Source organism: Hylobates moloch, unplaced genomic scaffold (genome assembly GCF_009828535.3).
Source record: "Hylobates moloch isolate HMO894 unplaced genomic scaffold, HMol_V3 SCAFFOLD_12, whole genome shotgun sequence".
NCBI classification, from domain to species: domain Eukaryota; kingdom Metazoa; phylum Chordata; class Mammalia; order Primates; family Hylobatidae; genus Hylobates; species Hylobates moloch.
In genome coordinates, this window is record NW_026652287.1 from 18,461,282 (window position 1) to 18,480,950 (window position 19,669).

At 43.7% G+C, this 19,669-nt stretch overlaps 2 long non-coding RNA genes across 4 annotated transcripts in view; one reads left to right on the forward strand and one right to left on the reverse strand.

Moving 5' to 3' along the window:
* The window catches only part of LOC131380823 (uncharacterized), a 28,335-nt gene extending 11,146 nt beyond the window's left edge, over positions 1-17,189 (forward strand). Inside the window, exon 4 of the long non-coding RNA XR_009209070.1 lies at positions 16,728-17,189. This is a non-coding gene — a long non-coding RNA (uncharacterized LOC131380823). The remainder of the gene's footprint in view (positions 1-16,727) is intronic.
* The window catches only part of LOC131380822 (uncharacterized), a 60,189-nt gene extending 40,922 nt beyond the window's left edge, over positions 1-19,267 (reverse strand). The window contains exons 1-4 of one of the 3 annotated variants that reach the window (XR_009209068.1): positions 18,933-19,267; positions 18,548-18,620; positions 15,267-15,388; positions 10,262-10,439 (exon numbers count right to left, since the gene is read on the reverse strand). This is a non-coding gene — a long non-coding RNA (uncharacterized LOC131380822). Of the gene's footprint in view, positions 1-10,261; positions 10,440-12,509; positions 12,708-15,266; positions 15,389-18,547; positions 18,621-18,932 lie in introns of those variants that run through there. The other 2 variants (XR_009209069.1, XR_009209067.1) reach the window with 2 other exon arrangements.
* Positions 19,268-19,669: the final 402 nt, after the last annotated feature.

The window sequence follows — 19,669 nt, forward strand, 5'->3', positions numbered from 1 at the left end:
AATGTTAAATTAAAACAAGATCTTATAGGTCGAGGTAGGGTGAATAAGATGAAGTAAGGCAGGATCAGATCCTGGTTTTATTTAAAATTATTGCTGAACAATTTTTACAGAAATCCCAGCCATTGTGTTATTTCACCCCTACAACAGTTTAGTGGGCATCTCTAAATAACATAAGCAGCCTTTTGCATAACCTCAATGCAGTGTCGCATGAACAACCTTAACTTATTATCATCTAATGTTGAGTTTAGAATCAAATTCTCCTGATTGTCTAAGAGAGTCTTTCATGACTGATTTGTTCTAACTGGGGTCTGAAGTGCACAGTCACACTTGGTTGAGATATCCCCTTAGTTATCTTTCATCTAGAGCAACGCTCCTTTTCTTTACACCATCGCCTTGTTGCAGAAACAAGTCATAGACAATGCTGTGTATTCTGAATTTGTTTGCTTCTTATGATGCCATTAAGTTTTATTTATTTTCACTATTGATTTCCTGTTTTCAGTTTCATTGATTTCTCTACTTCTTTTTTTCAATAGAGACAGCATCTTGCTATGTTGTTCAGACTGGTCTTGAACTCCTGGCCTCAAGAAATCCTCCTGTCTCAGCCTCTTAATGTGCTGGGATTACAGGCATGAGACACCACCCAACCAGCCTATCCTTCACTTTTTATTATTTCTCTTCTTCTGCTTAATTTGAACATGTTTTATATTCTTTTCCTAGTTTCTTAAGCTTCCACCTTAGATCATTCATTTTAGATCTTTCTTCTTTCATATCTGCATTCAATGCTACAAATTCCCCCTTAAGCACAGCTTTTGCTGCATCCCACAAATTTTGATAAGCTGTATTTTTATTTTCATTTAGTTGAAATATTTTTAAGTTTCTCTTAAAATTTCTTCTTTGATCCGTGTATGATTTAGAAGCATGTTGTTTAATCTCTAAGTATTTTGGAATTTTCCAGGTATCTTTCTGTTATTGATTTCCAGTTTAATTATCTTGTGGTCTGAGAGCATATATTCTATGGTTTCTATTCTTTTAAATGTGTTAAGATGTATTTATTGCCCAGAATGTGATCTAGCTTGGTGAATGCTCCATGTGACCTTGAGAAAAAATGAGTATTCTGTTATTGTTGGGTGAAGTGATCCATAGATATCAATTGCATCCAGTTGATTGATGGTGTTGTTAAGTTCAACATGGCCTTACTAATTTTCTGAATGCTGGATCTGTTCATATTACTGAGAGAAAGCTGATATATATATATATGTATATATGTATATACATATATATATATATATTTTTAATTAGCCTGTGTGGGTTTAGAGATTACTGGGTTTTACCAATATGTGATTGGGCAGGAACTAGCCATTTTATTGGGGTAATTCTAAATGTCTTTTCAATTTTATTTTTATTTTGAGATCAAGTCTCACTCCATCACCCAGGTGGAGTCCTGGCTACTTGGGAGGCTGAGGGGGGAGGATCACTTGAGCCTGGGAGGTCGAGGCTGTAGTGAGCGGTGATCGCACCATGGCACTCCAGAGCTGGGCAACAGAGTGAGACTGTGTCTCAAACAACAACAACAACAACAATAACAAAAATACGTATACATTTTGGAATGGCTAAATCAAGCTAATTAACACGTGCATTACATCATAGACTTATCATTTGTTTGTGGTGAGAACACTGAAAATCTACTCTCTTAGCAGTTTCCAAGAGTACAATGCATTGTTATTAACTGTAATCATCATGTTACACATTAGATCTTGAAGATTTTCCTCCTATCTACCTGATATTTTGTATCCTTTGACCAACGTCTTCCATACAGGCCCTAGAGTCTCTGTTTCTTAAAATAGAATACAGTTTATGATTTTTAAGAGTTTTTCTCATAGACTTTTAAAAAATTATTCTTAGACAAAATTTATTTTTTCAATAATTTTACTTTAAAAATTATCAAAATAAAAATGCAGTTGAGATAGCACTGTTAGGAAAACAGAAACATAAATTAACAGCTTTTATTTATAAAGCAATAAATAAATCTACAAGAAAAATACAAACATTTAAACATAATATGAATAGATATATGCATTTGTAATGTTTAAACACTCCATATTCTTTCATTCAACACTCTGCTTCTAAAATTCTGTTCTTAAGAAATAATCATGGCTGTGTCCAAAGTTTCCCTATGCTCTGTCACCCAGGCTGGAGTGCAATGGTGTGATCTTGGCTTACTGCAACCTCTGCCTCCCAGGTTCAAGTGATTCTCATGCCTCAGCCTACTGAGTAGCTGGGATTACAGGTGCCCACCACCACGCCTGGCTAATTTTTGTATTTTTAGTAGAGATGGGGTTTCACCATATTGGCCTGACTGGTCTCGAACTCCTGACCTTAAGTGACCTGCCTACTTTGGCCTCGCAAAGTGCTGAGATTACAGGCATGAGCCACCAAGCCTGGACACATGGGCTATTTTCAAAATACTTAACCACAGATATAGCAGGGACATTAACGAATCCAAAAAGATTCTGGCCATAATAACAGACACAATAGAATTGGTGGATGCCAGTTGAATACTCAGTCCTGGTTATCCCCCCTCTTCTATTTGGTACTTTTGAATCCTCAAATTGCATCTAAGGTACCTGCTTACATATGTGAAGCACGTGGAACATTTTCAAATGATTTTTAGTTTCTCCGCTCTCCTACTAAGGCAAGCAGAGATGGGTGAGTTATCTCCCCATCATTTCTACTCTGTACAGATGCCACATCCACTTTATTAAATCAGCCTCAGACGCTGTACATGCAGGAAAGCTGGCAATGGTTCTGATTAAACAAAGCCTGAGGAGCTTGTCCAAGTCTCCTCTCTCCTCAATCCTCTCTGAGCTGAATATACATGAGCTTCTGTTTATGGAGGAAGATTACATATAACAGGGGAGAAGAGGAGACTTTGGTAGGTTTTAAGACTTCAATTTCAAACCAATTGGGAGCAGGTGGTGAGACACACCAACTTCAAAGAGAATGTTGCCTCCAAGCTGATGAAGAGCCAGGTGTGTGGAGGGGAGGCACCTGGGGTCCTGATGTGCTGTGGAGGACCCTAGATTCTGGGAAGCCCCAGGATGATGATGGTAATACACTGTGCTGCTCTGAGACCTTGCATCTAGTGATCTCTGGGGCAGCCCACATTGAAAATCTGTTGTTCAGTGTAGCCACTTTTATCACTGATCTTAGCTAGATCTTCTGAATAACTTATTGCAGCTTTTTCATTAGCACTTGCTGCTTCACCTTGCATTTTTACGTTATGGAGATGGCTTCTTTTCTTAAACCTCATGAGCCAAGATCTGCCAGCTGCCAACTTTTTTTCTGCAGCTTTCTCACCGCTCTCAACCTTCACAGAATCATAGTTAGGGCTCGGCTCTGGATTAGGCTTTACTTAAGGGAATGTTGCAGCAGGTTTGGCCTTCTATCCAGACCTCTCAAACTTTCCCCATATCAGGAATAAGCCTATTTCACTTTCTTATCATTCATTTGTTCACTGGAGTAGCACTTTAAATTTCTTTCAAGAAATTTTCCTTTGCGTTCACAACATGGCTAACTTTGGCGCAAGAGGCCTAGCTTTCTGCCTATCTCTGCTTTTCACATGCCTTCCTCATTAAGTTTAATCATTTCTAGCCTTTGCTTTAAAGCAAGAGACATGTGATTCTCCTTTTCATTTGTACACTTAGGGGCCTTTGTAGGGTTACTAATTGGCCTAATTTCAATATTGTTGTGTCTCAGTTGTGTCTGCAGCTCCCACAGATAGTGATTTCTCTGATGGATTTAGGCCAAGTATATTGAAAATTTTATGGAAAGGATTCACTATTCTAGATACCATTAAGAACATTCATGATTTATGGGAGAAAGTTAAAATGTAAACATTAATAGGAGTTTGGAAGAAATGGATTTCAAGTCTTTTGGATGACTTTGAGAGATTCAAGATTTCAGAGGAGGCAGTCACTGCGCATGTGGTGGAAATAGCAAGAGAAACAGAGTTAGAAGTGGAGCCTGAGGATGAGGCTGAATTGCTGTAATCTCATGATAAAACATGAATGGAGGAGGAGTTGCTTCTTATGAATGAGCAAAGAAAGTGGTTTCTTGAGATGGAATATACTCCTGGGGAAGATGCTGTGAGCATTGCTGAAATGACAACAAAGGATTTAGAATATTAAATAAATTTAGTTGATAAATTACAACAGGATTTCAGTGGACTGATTCCAATTTTGAAAGTTCTACTATGGGTAAAATGCTTACAACACCATACTACAGAAAAATCTTTTGTGAAAAAAGAGAGTCGACCAGGCGCGGTGGCTCATGCCTGTAATCCCAGCACTTTGGGAGGCCGAGGTGGGTTGATCACAAGGTCAGGAGATCAAGACCCATCCTGGCTAACACGGTGAAAGCCCGTCTCTACTAAAAATACAAAAAAAAAAAAAAAAATTAGCCAGACATAGTGGCGGGCACTTATAGTCCCGGCTACTCCAGAGGCTGAGGCAGGAGAATGGCATGCTTGCAGTGAGCTGAGATCGCACCAATGCACTCCAGCCTGGGCAACAGAGCGAGACGCCGTCAAAAAAAAAAAAAAAAAAAGAGTCAACCAATGAAGTAATCTTTATTACTGTCTTACTTTAAAAAATTGTCACCCCAACCTTCAGCACTGCCACCCCAATCAGCCAGCAGCCATCAACATCAATGCAGGACCCTCCACCAGCAAAAAGATTACAACCTGCCGAAGGTTCAGGCGATTGTTAACATTTTTTAGCAATAGAATATTTTTAATTAGGGTATGCACCTTGGTTTTTGTAGACATAATGCTATTGCACACTTAATAGACTATATTATAGTATAAACATAACTTTTATATGCACTGAGAAACCAAAAAAATTATGTGACTCAATTTATTGCAGTGATCTGGAACTGAACCTGCAATATCTCTGAGGTATGCCTGTAGTTGGAAAGTCTTTGGCTCAAGTAACACAAAGCCCAGATTCAACCTGGTGCTAACAGTGAAGACAAGATTTCACTCAACAAGAGGTCTAAAGTAAGGTAGGTTTCAAGGCTGGTTGATTCAGTAGTGCCACTGTGCCACCAAGAACTCAGGTTTTTTTCCATTTCTTTTGCTTTGCTACCCTCAACATGAGGACCTTGCCTTCAACTGGATTTCCTGTTCTCAAACTGGCTGCATCTAGACCTGACACATCCAGAGGAATCAAGTGGAGGGTGGGTGGTGTCATCTTTTCCCATATCTCTGTCTTAGAAACAAAGCAACTTTCCCTAGAAGTTTCTTTTTCATGTTTCTTTGGGTTGAGTGGGTTCAGCAGGACAGATGTCACTTGGAGTCTCTCATGAGACTGCACAGCTGGGACTGTAATCATTTGAATGGCAACTGAGCTTGGTGTGCAGGATGGCTTCTTGTCTAGTGCCTCAACTGGGATGTCTGGAACAGCTAGGGGATGGCCAGGCATCTCTCTGTGTCCATGCAATCTCTCCCTGTGGCTAACTTGGGCTTCCTCACAATATGGCAGCCTCAGGGCAATCAGACTTCTCACATGATAACTGGCTTCCCCCAGAGCACATATGCCAAGAGATCTAGCTCGGGGCTGCAAGCCATCTTATGACCTAGCCTTGGAAATTCTACAACATCATCGTCATCATATATTGTAAGTCAAAAGTAAGCACAGGGTTAGCCCAGATTGGAGACCAGGAGACAACACAAGGTCATGAGTATTGGGAGGCCCAATTCATTGGTGGGGGGGTCTTTGGAAACAAGCTACCATAGCCCCCTTCCTCCCAGAAAACTTCCATATGTCATTGGCCAAAATTGGATTGTAGGCCCTTTCCTAAATCAATGGCTGGCAAGGGAAATGGAGTCAGTATGATTCATCATCCCATCGAGGAAGGCACCACTATGGGGGTCAACATCATGGTATTGAGAGAAGTAATCCAGGGAAGACCCACCTTGCTTCCCTCACACTGCTGTGAATTTATTATGGTTGGTCCTTACAATGATCTCTTTCCCCAAGGTCCAAAGATCACCTTCTCTCCCCCAAGACATACTGGAGAAGCAAGAGCTAAGGCCTTAGCCTTGTAATTAATCCCCTGCCATAAACTATACCAAGGATACAGCAAAGTTCTCTTAGACTTTTTTTTTTAAGTTCAAACTGTCCTCTAAGTGACATGGACTAACTGTGTTCCATGCCACTTAGAGGGTCTTGTCCCATGGTATTGGAAAAACACCAATAATTTGTTTAGGTTCTGGACTCCTGGGAAGTTCTCCTGTGTCCACAGGTGTTTCTGTATGACCCATAAAATAGGCAAGTGAGACGGGGAGAGAGATAGCCTGAGGTTACAGAATGAGAACTGGACAAGAAGTCAAAAGGCCTCTTGTTAGCCAGGTGGTCTCAGACTAAATGGCTTTAACCTCAAAGACTCTTGGATTCTTCACTTGTAAATTATAATAATAGTAATAATATCCTCACAGAGTTTTTGTGAAGTTTGTATGAGACATTATGCAAAAAAGATATAAAATGATATATAGAAACCAGATATTCTTATGAAAGAAGAGGAAGGCAGAATAGTAGAATGGGCAGAGGGGAGGAGTGGAATGGGAAACCTTGGATTTGGGTTCTGCCCTTTCCTGGCTGTATGTGTTCTTGGGAGAAATGCCATCACCTCTCTGAACCTCAGTTTCCTTATATGTAAAAGGGGGGTAGTGGTAATGCCTACACATCTGCCCCACAGGATTAGGGGAAGCTGAATTGTGATAAGAGATGTGAATGAGATTTGAAACTCATTAAGTGCTCTATTGATGGGAGTTATCACGCAAGAAGAAGCAAACAAGAGTCACAGAGTTTTTTCCCTCTCTCTTTTCCTTTGCTTTCTTTTTTCCTTTTTTTTTTTTTGTTACAGAGTCTTATTCTGTCACCCAGGCTGGAGTGCAGTGGTAGGATCTCTGCTCACTGCAATCTGCGCCTCCTGGGTTCAAGCGATTCTTGTGCCTCAGCCTCCTGAGTAGCTGGGATTACAAGTGTGCGCCACCACGCCCAGCTAATTTTTGTGTTTTCAGTCGAGATGGGGGTTTTACCATGTTGAGCAGGCTGGTCTCAAACTCCTGGCCTGAAGTGATCCACTGGCCATGGCCTCCCAAAGTACTGTGATCACAGGCATGAGCCACCACACCAGGCCAAGTCATAGACTTTTTAAAGAGGGCATAGGCCGGGTTACAGTAGCTGCCTTGGGCTAGGTGCCCAGAAGCACATCCTAAGACAAGGTTTGGTTTGTTTTGTTTTGAAACAGGGTCTTGCTGTGTTGCCCAGGCTGGAGTGAAGGGGCACAAACATGGCTCACTGTAGTCTCGACTTTCTGGGCTCAGGCAATCCTCTCACCTCTGCCTCCTGAGTAGCTGGGACTACAGGTGCATACCACAACACTCATCTAATTTTTTTCTCTTGTCATAGAGATGGTGCTGAGGGGTGGGAGGGCAGTCTCACTATGTTGCTCCGGCTGGTCTTGAACTCCTGGCCTCAAGTATTCCTCCAACCTTGGGCTCCCAAAGTGCTAAGATTACAGGCATGAGCCACACACACCCAGCCAAGACAAAGTTTTAAGTAATTTATTTGGGAGGAGATGCCAGGAAATATAACAGGGGTGTGGGGAAGTGAGGCAGGATGGGAGCGACTTAATACAGGGTGAGTTGTCCAGAAAGTGAGCTCTGTAGGATATTGGAGCTTAATCCTACTGGCGAATTGTGAAAGTCAGTGTAGACCCACACCCCAGGGTTAACCCACCCAAAAGGCTGCAGTATTTACATACTATATTCCATTGGTCATCACTTGAGGGCTGTCCTGGGGGTGGAGATGAAACAGCAATTCCAGTTTGCCTATAAACAGGGAGAGTTTGCCCACTCCAGTGCTGGTCCTCGGGCAAAGAATTTCAGGTGCTGGCAGTTAGAAATTAGGCTACATGCTGGAAAAGAAAATGTGAACAGATACAGGCAGGCACTAACTGTACCTTTCTAATAGAGGGCCACAGTTATCTCTTAGATCTAACCTACTGACAAGACAGCAGGTAGAGTGTAGCCATGGTCAGCTGCAAGGTTTTCCACTGTGCAGGGGCCATTCTCCTTGTTCAATCCCCATAACAACCTGTGAGGTTAAACAAGATAATGCATACAGAATGGTTTGCCCAGTGCCTGGCATGGATTAGGTGCTTGGTTGCAATTAGATATTCTTCTTATAATTGCTGCAAAGGAAGTGCATTCTCTAGGCAGAGAGACTTGGAATCTCCTCTCCCTGGTCCTCAGTGACCTTTGAGGGGTCAATGTCTGAGTTTGTTCATCCTTAAAAGGGAATCCCAATTGCTTCTCATCTCCCTGCCATTTTCCCACTGGGCAGTCATCATGAGTGTGGGGCATTTGGGATCCTTCAGCAGGGAGACCCAAGAGAGGGTGACCGTGAACCTCAGAAGCACGTCTCACTTCATCCTGGTGCAGGGCTTCTCTCCCTTTTCTAGAAGCTTGGCTTTTGTGCATCTGGAAGTCCTTCTCATCTCACTCAAATGCCCATAAACCTCTTTTTTATTAGTCTTTTCCTGACCTCCTACCACCCCCAGTCATTTTACAACGACTACTTCAGAGATATTGAATACACGTATAAAAAAAATCCACACCACTGAGGGCAAAGAAGGGAAAGTCATTTTCTTCCTTCTTCCTTCTTCCTTTTTTTAAAAAAAAATCTACAAAAGAACTCTTTTTATGTTCATTTCAGAAATAGCAGAAAATGTGGACAAACAAAAGAGGAAAATTATAATAGCATCCACAGACCAAGCCACCCAGAGATCACCAACTCTCTGGAAGCTGGGATTACAGGCATGCACCACCATGCTCAGCTAATTTTTGTATTTTGACTTATTTCTTTATTGTTCTTTGAGATGGAGTCTCACTCTGTCGCCCAGGCTGGAGTACAGTAGTGCAATCTCAGCTCACTGCAACCTCTGCCGCCCAGGTTCAAGCGATTCTCCTGCCTCAGCCTTCTGAGTAGCTGGGATTACAGGCACCTGCCACCATGCCTGGATAATTTTTGTAGTTTTTAGTAGAGACAGGCTTTCACCATCTTGGCCAGGCTGGTCTTGAACTTCCCACCTCGTGATCCACCTGCCTCGGCCTCCCAAAGTGCTGGGATTACAGGCGTGAGACACCGTGCCTGGCCAATTATTGTATTATAGTAGAGACAGGGTTTCACCATGTTGGCCAGGTTGGTCTTGAACTCCTGACCTCTCAAGTGATCCACCTGTCTCAGCCTCCCAAAGTACTGGAATTAACAGTTGTGAGCCACAGTGCCCAGGTAATTTCACTTATTTTTAACAAGAAGAATTCACGGGGTTCGTAGTTTAAAGGCTAAAATAGTATGAAGAGTGAGAAATCTGCCTCCCATCTTTGTCCCCAGCAGTGCATTTCCCCAGCCCAGAGCCACCATTGTCCTCATTCCTCAGGAATCTGTCTCCTTTTATATATGCGCTGGCTCACACTAGACCCACTGTTAAAACATGGCTTGTTTCTTAATTTATCTCAGAAATGGTTCATCTTTTCCTTCTTTTAATGGCTGTATAACACTCCACTGTAGGGATTAATCCATGACTTCTTTTTGGTGTTTTGGAATCAGGGTCTTGTTCTGTCACCCAGGCTGGAGTGCAGTGGTGTGATCATGACTCAACTGCAGCCTCCACCTCCTGGGCTCAAGCAATCCTCCCACATCAGCCTCCTGAGTGACTGGGACCATAGGCATGCGCTACCACAACATGCTAATTTTTTGTTTCTTGTTTTTTGTTTTTTTTCTAGAAACAGGGTCTCACTATATTGCCCAGGGAAGTCTTGAACTCCTGAGATTAAGTGATCCTCCCACCTTGGCATCCCAAAGTGCTGGGATTACAGGTGTGAACCCCCACTTTTGGGAGTTCGAGATTTCTTTAATCAGGCTCCTACTGTTGGGCATTTAAAATGTTTCCAATCTTATGTTATCCCAAAAGATGCTGTAATGTAGAAAGATCATTGTGCAATTTTGCAAGTATCTCTGGAAATGAAATTCCTGAGTCAGAAGGCATATGCATTTGTTATTTTAATAAAACATACAGACATTTTAAGACAATGTATTCAAACTAGTTTGTAACCTGTTTTTTGGTTCGCTTTTACTTAATGGAGAGAGAGAGAGAGATCAGAGATGTCAGAACATATTCCATTTTGTACATGCATAATACCTTTATTTAACCCATCCTAAATTAGGAAATAGACTCCACTTTTGCAAAACTGTAAATCACTGCAGAATTGCGACTGCTTTGTGGCAAATGAGAAAGGTGTTTTCAACCATGAGATTGAATGTGAAATATTAGAACAGTGAATCAAAATCCCGTTCAATTAGGCATTAAGGAGTCTGAAAAGAATGAGAAAAATCCAGGTATCAAGAGTCAGTATTTTTTTTTTTTTTGTAACGAGTAAAGGATAAGGGATCCTTTTAAGTGATTCTTTTCCCCAAATGAGGATTCGATGTTTCAACTCATCCCGTGCAAATAAATTATTTATAAATTACATTCCTCTCTTTTAAAATAAACACCATTCCCCCAGAAATTTAGATAAATAAAATGTCATCTATTTATCAAATTGACTCGTCGTGCTTAATAACCCACGGCCGAGCTAAAGGAATTGTTATCTAACAGCTAGGTCAAAAGTGCAAGACTCCAGACTTATTAATGCTAAGCCTAGCCTGGCCATTGATTACCTCTGTGGAGCAAAGACTGGGAGGAGGGGGACTGCGGACACTTCAGTTCCCTGGGTCTTCTCCCCTCTTAGATGATACCATTTTCCCTGGCCTTGGCTTGCATGTTTAACAATGTTTGTGTAGCGCTCAGATAAAAGGTGCAGGGTGAGACTTAAGTGGTTGTTAAAATTGTCAGCCCCAAAGTCATCAGAATTCCGATTGATAACCCGCACTTACAGTGAGAGGAGAATTTGTTTTCTTAGGGAGGCTGATTTTCCCTTTTTAATGACCCGGGAAAACTCTCCAAGTTCACTTGCACTTAGAAGGATTTTTATCCAAAATCTTAATTTTCTTTTTTCTATAAGAACTGAACTTCTGAGCTAATGGAAAGAGCTCATAGTCTAAGCTGGAAGGTCATGAAAAATGGGATTCAGGAACACAGAGATGAACTGAGAATCATCCTGCAGTTGTGGAAACTGAGGCCGAAAGAGGGACCAAATGGCCAAGACACATGATGACTTGGAGCCAGCTCTGGGATTGCGACCGAGGTTTCTTGACTCTTGGTCCCTTGCTCTTTTCCTTAATGGTTCCATGAATCATCTCCTATTTAACCCTTGCTGGACCACTCTCCAGAGCCCATCTCCACATTTAACAGGTGGACAAACTGAGTAAGGGATGAGCCCACATAAATTTAAGCCCAATATCCAGAATGTCTTAATTTTTGTTTGACATCATCTCTGCTCCTCAGAAACCTTGGAGCCCATTTCCATATTGTCCTAGAATAAAAGCCAGTCTAACTTTTAAAAATATCTGGCTTCACGGGTATGGTGGCATGCACCTGCAGTCCCAGCTACTTGGGAGGCTGAAGCACGAGAATGGCTTGAACCCCAGGGGCAGAGCTTGCAGTGAGCCAAAATTGCACCACTGCACTCCAGCCTGAGTAATAGGGTGAGACTGTCTCAAAAAAAAAAAAGGCTGCATCAGAGAAAGACTACAGGGTTCTCAGCTATAGCCAGAAAACAGCCTCAGCCCCCATTATTTCCTGGGGTATTCAGAAGGTTTGGGGTCAAATCCTGCATCCCTGCTTCTGAACTCTGTAGACGTGGAAAGTGAATCTCCCTAGGCTTCAGGTTCCTCATTTATAAAATGGGAATAATCATATACTGACCTAATACAGTTGTGAGAATGACACAACCAGTTTCCTTTATTAATACCCCATATTAACATAGATGGTACATTTGTAGAGACAGGGTTTCCCCATGTTGCCCAGGCTTGTTCATAATTAATAAATCAATATTGGTACATTTTATTAAAAATAGTTGTGAGAATGAAATTTAAAAAGCCACGTAAAAAGGCTGAGTGCAGTGGCTCATGCCTATAATCCCAGTATTTTGGGAGGCTAAAGTGGGCAAATTGCTTGAGCCCAGGAGTTTGAGACCGGCCTGGCCAACATGGCAAAACCCTGTCTCTACTAAAAATACAATGGTGGTACACGCCTGTAGTCCCAGCTACTTGGGAGACTGAGGCATGAGAATTGCTTGAACCTGAGAGGTGGAGGTTGCAGTGAGCCAAGATCACACCACTACACTTCAGCCTGGGTGACAGAGTGAGAAACTCTGTCTGAAGAAAAAAAGAGAAAAAATCCATGTAAAGATAAATTACATGGATTAAATGTCAGTTTTAAAAAGTCCATATTTAGCACCGTGCTTGACTTCCAGGAAGCCCTTAATAAATGGTACCTGTTGTTGCTATTGTTGCTGTCATTGCTGTCACCGCTGTTGTTTTCATTGAAAGTTATATGGCTTTGCATAAGTCACTTCACCTATCTATGCAACAAGTCCCCTCCTGCAAAATGGGTGTACTGTCTACATGAAGGAGTTGTTTTGAGGATGCAATGGATAATGTATACACAATTCTCAGTGCAGCGTCTGACACATAATAAACCTGAAATAAATAGTAGGTATAATATTTACCTGTGATATTACAAAATGAGTGGTACAAATAATATTTATTGTTACATCACTTTGCACAACTTGTCTCCTCTGTGTCTCAGTATCTTTTAAAACTGAGTGTCGAGGCCGGGCATGGTGGCTCATACCTATAATCCCAGTACTTTAGGAGGCTGATGAGTGCAAAGCACTTGAGTCCAGGTGTTTGAGACCAGCCTGGGCAACATGGGGAGACCCTGTCTCTACAAAAAATACAAAAATTAGCCAGGGGTGGCAGTGTGTGTCTGCATCCCAGCTACTCAGGAGGCTGAGGTGAGAAGATCACTTGAGCCAGGGAGGTTGAGACTGCAGTGAGCCAAGATCACGCCACTGCACTCCAGCCTGGATGACAGAACTCCAAAAAAAATTATTAAAATTAAAATTAAATAAATAAGTGGCAAAGGTGTCTGTAGAAATACTGTCATTGTGTGGGGCATAAGAATGACCTGTGCTGACTGCTCACATTGTAGATGCTGCAGACCTGAGGTTCTGATTCAGTGAGGGTGGAGTGGGGCCCAGGAATCAGTGTTTGTATCAAATAGGTCAGCTGACAGGGAAGCAGGTAGTTGTAGACCACTCTCTGGGAAATGCTGCAATAAAGGTGGGGCCATTTTGCACAAAGTCAACAAATATTAATTAATTCCTTAGTTCATAGACACCAAGGAGTCATGGATGCCTACTCTGTTGCAGGCACTGCAGAGCAGCTGACTACATAGACAGAGGCAGGCCCTTCTTCAGGAACTTACAGGCTGCTGTTCCATTGGCTAAGCCAACAGCCTTCATTTCTAGCTGTGAAAAATTTCCGCCTCATCTCCCTTCTCTCTAAAGCCAGCATGCAGGTTTTCTGCAGGCCCGTGGGCAAGAACATCTGCTGGTGATTTCTTTAAAGGTTTTGGCAAGAGAGGCCAATAATTAACTTTCTCCAAAACGGCTCAGTGCCTAGAACCTCAGCCCCTTTGTAAGGGGACCTTCTGCTCCCACCCTCTCATTGCTCCGTGGCTTTGAGTGGCCCCACTATCAGAAGATGTCAAAGCATTTGGGATTACTTAGCCTCAGGGGCACTGGGCCTCTCTCCAGCCCACTGAGATGCTCAACATTGCCATTTATCCTGTTTCAGCTTTGCTGGGTTTGTTCATTCTTAATAGCAACCTAATGCCCCCCCGGGTCTAAAAGGTCCTTCTGCTAGTTCTCTTTGGTGACAAGACTTTCTATGTTAACTCCTGGCCTCTCAGAATAACCTCTTATTGCAAGCCCACCTAATTGACTTCTCCAGACTTTGCCCCTTGGTAGTCTTTGTTGGTCTTCCCGGACAGCTCATCATCAGACATGAAAGTTTGAGTGGGCGGCGCCCCCCTCCTCCCACTGTGGTCCTGCTCAGGTTAGCAGGGTGTCATCCGGGCTTAGGAATCCCTAGAATCTAGAATCATGGCTGCAAGCGTGAAGAAAACTTTGGGGGAAGCTCTTAAACAAGAGCCCCAAAGGGGAAGTGCACTTGAATGATGTTATCACTGAAGAAATGTGCATAATTATAAACATTGTAAATGTCTTATTATGGAAAAGTTTGAAACATATATAGAAGTAGAAAGGACACTATAATGAACCACACCATAATTTCATCACCCAGCTTCAAATGTAGAAATATGAGGGAAGGGATGCTATGCATGGTGGCTCATGCCTGTAATCCTAGCACTTTGCGAGGCTGAGGCAGGAGGATTGCTTGAGGCCAGGAGTTCCAGACCAGCCTGGGCAACACAGTGAGAACCAATCTCCATCCTTTTTAAAAATGTAAAAGAACCCATCTCTGCAAAAAATTTAAAAATTAGCCAGATGTGGTGGTATGCATATATATGCATATATATGCAAAGGTGATATATATATCACCTTTTAAATGTGTATGAATACACACATACGGATACACACTTATAAAAATGGAATAAAAAAATACATACAGGCTGGGCACGGTGGCTCACGCCTGTAATCCCAGCACTTTGGGAAGTCGAGGCCTGTGGATCACTTGAGCTCAGGACTTCGAGACCAGCCTGGCTAATATGGTGAAATGCCGTCTCTACTAAAAATACAAAAATTAGCTGAATGTGGTGACAGGCGCCTGTAATCCCAGCTACTTGAGAGGCTGAGGCAGGAGAATCCCTTGAACCCAAGAGGCAGAGGTTGCAGTGAGCCGAGATTGCGCCATTGTACTCCAGCCTGGGCAACAAGAGCCCGTCTTAAAACAACAACAACAACAACAACAACAACAACAACAACAAAAACCGTACATACAGGACTCCCATTAATTTGCTTTTCTTACTTAAAATAGGATTTTTGGCTGGGCGCAGTGGTTCATGCCTACAGTCCCAGCACTTTGGGAGGCTGAGGTAGGCAGATTTTTTGAGCCCAGGAGTTTGACCAGCCTGGGCTAAATGCTGAAACCCCATCTCTACTAAAACTACACACACACACACACACACACACACACACACACACACACAAATTAGCTGAGTGTGGTGGTGGTCACCTGTAATCCCAGCTGCTTGGGAGGCTGAAGCAGGAGAATCACTGGAACCCAAGAGGTGGAGGTTGCAGCAAGCCAAGATAATGCCACTGCACTCCAGCCTGAGTGACAGAGTGAGACTCAGTCTCGAAAAAAAAAAAAGATTTTTAATGATTGCATAGTATTTCATCTCTAGATAAAACATAATTTTACCAACCTCCTATTTTTGGACATCTAAGTTTTTAACTTTTTTTTATATATTTCCCTGCTATGAAAATTCTTACAGGTAAATATTTGCCCACATTTCTTTATGTGTTATTTCTGTAGAAAAGTTTTCTAGAAGTGAAACAGCCATAAATGAACCTGTAAACTAAACTGCAAACTGCCAAAGTGCCTCCAGGAAGGTTGTTACCATTTGCATTCCCTCCAGTGTTGTAAAACGGACCCTCTGTTTCAGTTAGCATCATGTTCCCCCAAACCCTTGATGGGAAGGCCCCAGAGACTTGGCGAGCGTTTCTCATTATGTTTCCTCCCCAAATAAGAGAGCTCTGAGGAAAGAAAAGATGAAGGAATAAGAAAGGGGAATGATGTCTATAGTGGGAAGACTGAAGAGGTGGAAAAATGAAGGAATGGACGGAGGAAGCAAGGGAGAGAGGGAGGGAAGGAGGAAGGAAAGGGGAAAGGAAGGAAGAAAGGGAGAGAGGGAGGAAGGAAGGGAAGAAGGGAGGGACGGAGGGAAGAAAGGAGGGAGGGAGGAAGGAAAGGAAGGAGAAATGAAGGAAGGGAGGAAAGGAGAGAGGGAAAAAGGAAGGGAGAGAGAGATAGAGGGAGGGAGAAAAGAAGGGAGGAAGGAAAGAAGGAAGAAAGGAAGGAAGGAAGGAAAGAAGGAAAGAAGGAAGGAAGGAAGGAAGGCAGGCAGGCAGGCAGGCAGGCTGGCTCACATAAGGGCAGAGGAAGAGACAATAGGAGTTAGAGAAATTGAGAAAAGGGAGAGACCAGGCAAAAAGGTGAGGGAGGTGTCATTATCTTTTGCTAGAGAACAGGAAACTAGGGGACCAGGAGACAGAGAGAGGCAGACAACATCCTTGGCTATTATTCGTCTGAACAAAGGACATGGCAGTATGGATCTTCAGCAAGCTGCCACCCTTTGCCTCATGTCCTGGCTACTCCAACATCTCCAGTCGGGTGCCACAGGCCCTGGGGACAGCCATACTGGCCTCTCCCACCTGTCACTTGGGCGGCTGCCGGGGAAGCCTTTACTCTGGAGCTTCATGGGTTTGTCAGGAAGAAACTGTGTTTAAAAACTATATGAAGGACAACACCAACGCCATTTGGGAAAAAAATATGTTGGTTTGAGTAATTCGAACCAAAATAAATAAAAGAGAAAATTTAAAAATGTTAGGTGGTGACAGTGTTGGGGATGGGAGTGGGAGTGAGGAGTGAAATGCACAAAATAATTCCTTAAACTTTACTCTGCCCTGGCAGGGATGACCCCGTGGAAAGCCAAAATAGGCCAGGCGCATCTCCCAGTTCCTGTTGTCCAGTGAGTCTGGCGTTGCTCAACCCTCTACCAAAAAGCATGCCTGCCCCTCTGCACAGAATGGAAAATGAACATGGCTCTGCCCTGTCTCTGAGAGACCATTTAAGGCTTTGAAAATCTCCTGCAAGTTGAGTGACACTCCCGTGCCAAGAGCGGATGAGCATGTTTTGTTCCTGGGACATCTGCTATCTCTGATTGGAATGTAAGAGATGTCTGAACTTCCCGATATCCTCTCTCTCTCTCTCTCTTTCCCTCTCCCTCCCTCTTTCTCTCTCTCTCTCTCCCTCCCTCCCTCTCTCCCTGTCCCTCCCTCCCCTTGCTGCCCCACCCCCCCATTTCTGTCCTCAAGCCGCTACAATGACCCTAAGCAAAAAAAAACCTGACTCTTTACCAACCCCAGGGATCAAGCTCCACCAACAACCACTTCTTTTTGTCTGGCAAAATCTCCTTTTATGTACAAAGATTATCGATGGAAAGACCATACTTTGCAAATGTATCATCAAGTTAACCAAATAATAAAAATGCAAAATGCAGAGCAGTTTGTATTGTGAACTCCATTTGCAATTTAAAAGACTTTTTTTATAAACATATGCCTTTATACACATATATGAAGAATATAAACAGATACACAAAACACAAACTTTGATATTAGTGGTTGGGGGGAGGGGAAATGAAGGGAGTAGAGGGCATAGGTCACTGCATACTCTTTCTGTCTGATATTTTTTATCATGTGCATAAGTGCACATGATAATTTTTTAGGATTTTTTTTAATCCTATTATATTTAGAGACTGGTGGATTTGGTTCAAATCTTGCTCTCCCACCTACTAGCTCCAGGAGTGTGGGTACCTGACTTCACAACTTCAGCAGTCATTGGTTGTAAAATGGGGCAATTGTATTGTCTGCCTTCTAGGGTTGCAAAGAGCAGATGAGTTAGCACACGTGAAGCACTTAGCACAGAACCTGACACGTGTGGTCAATAAATATGGGCCTCATTATCAATCATCATCATCATCATCATCATCGTTAGTGTTACTATCTGTGGTTGTTATCCTGACCCAAAGAACTTGGTTGTTTGTTTGTTTGTTTGTTTCCTGAAAGCCAGGAAACCCTGCAGTATCACTAACCAGGCTGTTCTTTGAAGTACGGCTGCCTGCTTTGCCCCGGGGAAGGAGGGAGCCATGTGTTACAGTCCTGAGGCATATAGATCTTCCCTCAGCAGATCATTAGGCTCATGTTTGTCACATTTATTTTAAGGAAACTGGTAGGGAGAGGGTGGATGAGGTTAATTGCCCTATGGATGCTGGGCAGCCCTGTTCTCCAGATGGGGGGAGGTTCAACAAAGTCTGACGTGACCCCAGAGGCATGGCTAAGGCCCTGGCTCCTAGGCCTTACCAAACAGAGAAATAAGACTTGCAGAGAGGGAAGAGGAAAGGGGTCACTGGGGCCTGAGCTTTCATCCTGGGGACTCTAGGCTTGCAGAGAAACCCAAATGGATTGGTTGTGATTCTTACAGAAGTTTGAGAAAGCCCTAGCCTTCATCTTATCCAGAATGAATCCGGGGGAGTCTCACTCCCCGAGCAAGTTAAGAGTCATTCTTATGCACAAATAATTCCTTAAACTTTACTCTGCCCTGGCAGGGAGGACCCCATGGAAAGCCAAAATAGGCCAGGCGCATCTTCCAATTCCTGTTGTCCAGTGAGTCTGGCGTTGCTCAACCCTGTACCAAAAAGCATGCCTGCCCACCCACAAACCTTTAGCACACACCTACTGGGTGATGTCCCTACAGCCGTGTCACTCCGGGATGTCACTTCACCTTTTCAAGCCTCTGGTTATTCATCTGCAAAATGGGTAAAATAATAGTTCTGCCGCATTGACTTTTTGGAAGGATTAATACACATAAGCATTCATCAAATGGTAGCTACGTATATGAAGATTATTATTATGTTTCAGTCTACCTGTGAACCAAGATTTGCTTTCTCCTACCCTGTAAGACCTTCATCTTCATAAAAAGAAAACACATCAGTGTCCGTTAAACTGTGTGTTTCAGCCCTTCCAGAAAATAATCAAGAACACACGGCAGTCCCGGCTAAATGAGTAGAAAATGAACTCCTGGTGGATGGGCGGGGGCGGGGGGGTGCGGGTGACACACCTAATTCAATGTTGATTTTTCTGGCCACCGAAAATATTCCTTTTTACGGACCTGCTGGAGCTCCTTAGATTAACAACCTCGGCCGGCACTCATCGCCCCCACCCTGGCAAAGCTTCCCAGCCAGGGAGAAGGTGTGACTTCAGACTTCGTGGTAAGGATGGGGGTTGGGGGGGCGGAATGCAGGCCGGTGTGTGAGGTGATTGTAACCAGAAACGCCTAGGCAGGCATCTCGCTTCTGTCCTGAGCGGCCGCTGGCAGGCAGCCGGACCGGGAGCCGGGAGCCGGTCCGAGGTGCCCTGACTCGCCGCTGACCGCCCCTCCCGGGCCGGGCCGATAGCTTATCGGGTCCACTCGGGGGGTGCCCAGTGCTACAACCGGAAACGCGGCTGGAGGCCAGTGGATGCCTGATGGAGCGGCTCGCGCCGTGGTGCGCGCGCGCCAGGGCTTAGGCTCCGAGTAAAGGCCTTCTTCATCCATCCACCCGCAACCAGGTAAGTCATTGCCTCCACCCTCGGATCAGTTCGCTATAGGCAGGTGAACGGCTGGTATTTTATGGACACTGCGGAGCAGGGAGGGAAGTGAAAGTGTGAGCCAACGCAGGGGTCCCGGGAGGTCAGTGCCACCTCAGTGCCCACGGGCCTCAGAGTGGGGACATGAGCGCCGTGCGAGGGGAAGGGATGCTGGGACCCCGGTTGTGTACCCCAAGTTGCCGGTAAGGGTGCACCTGACCTCCGATC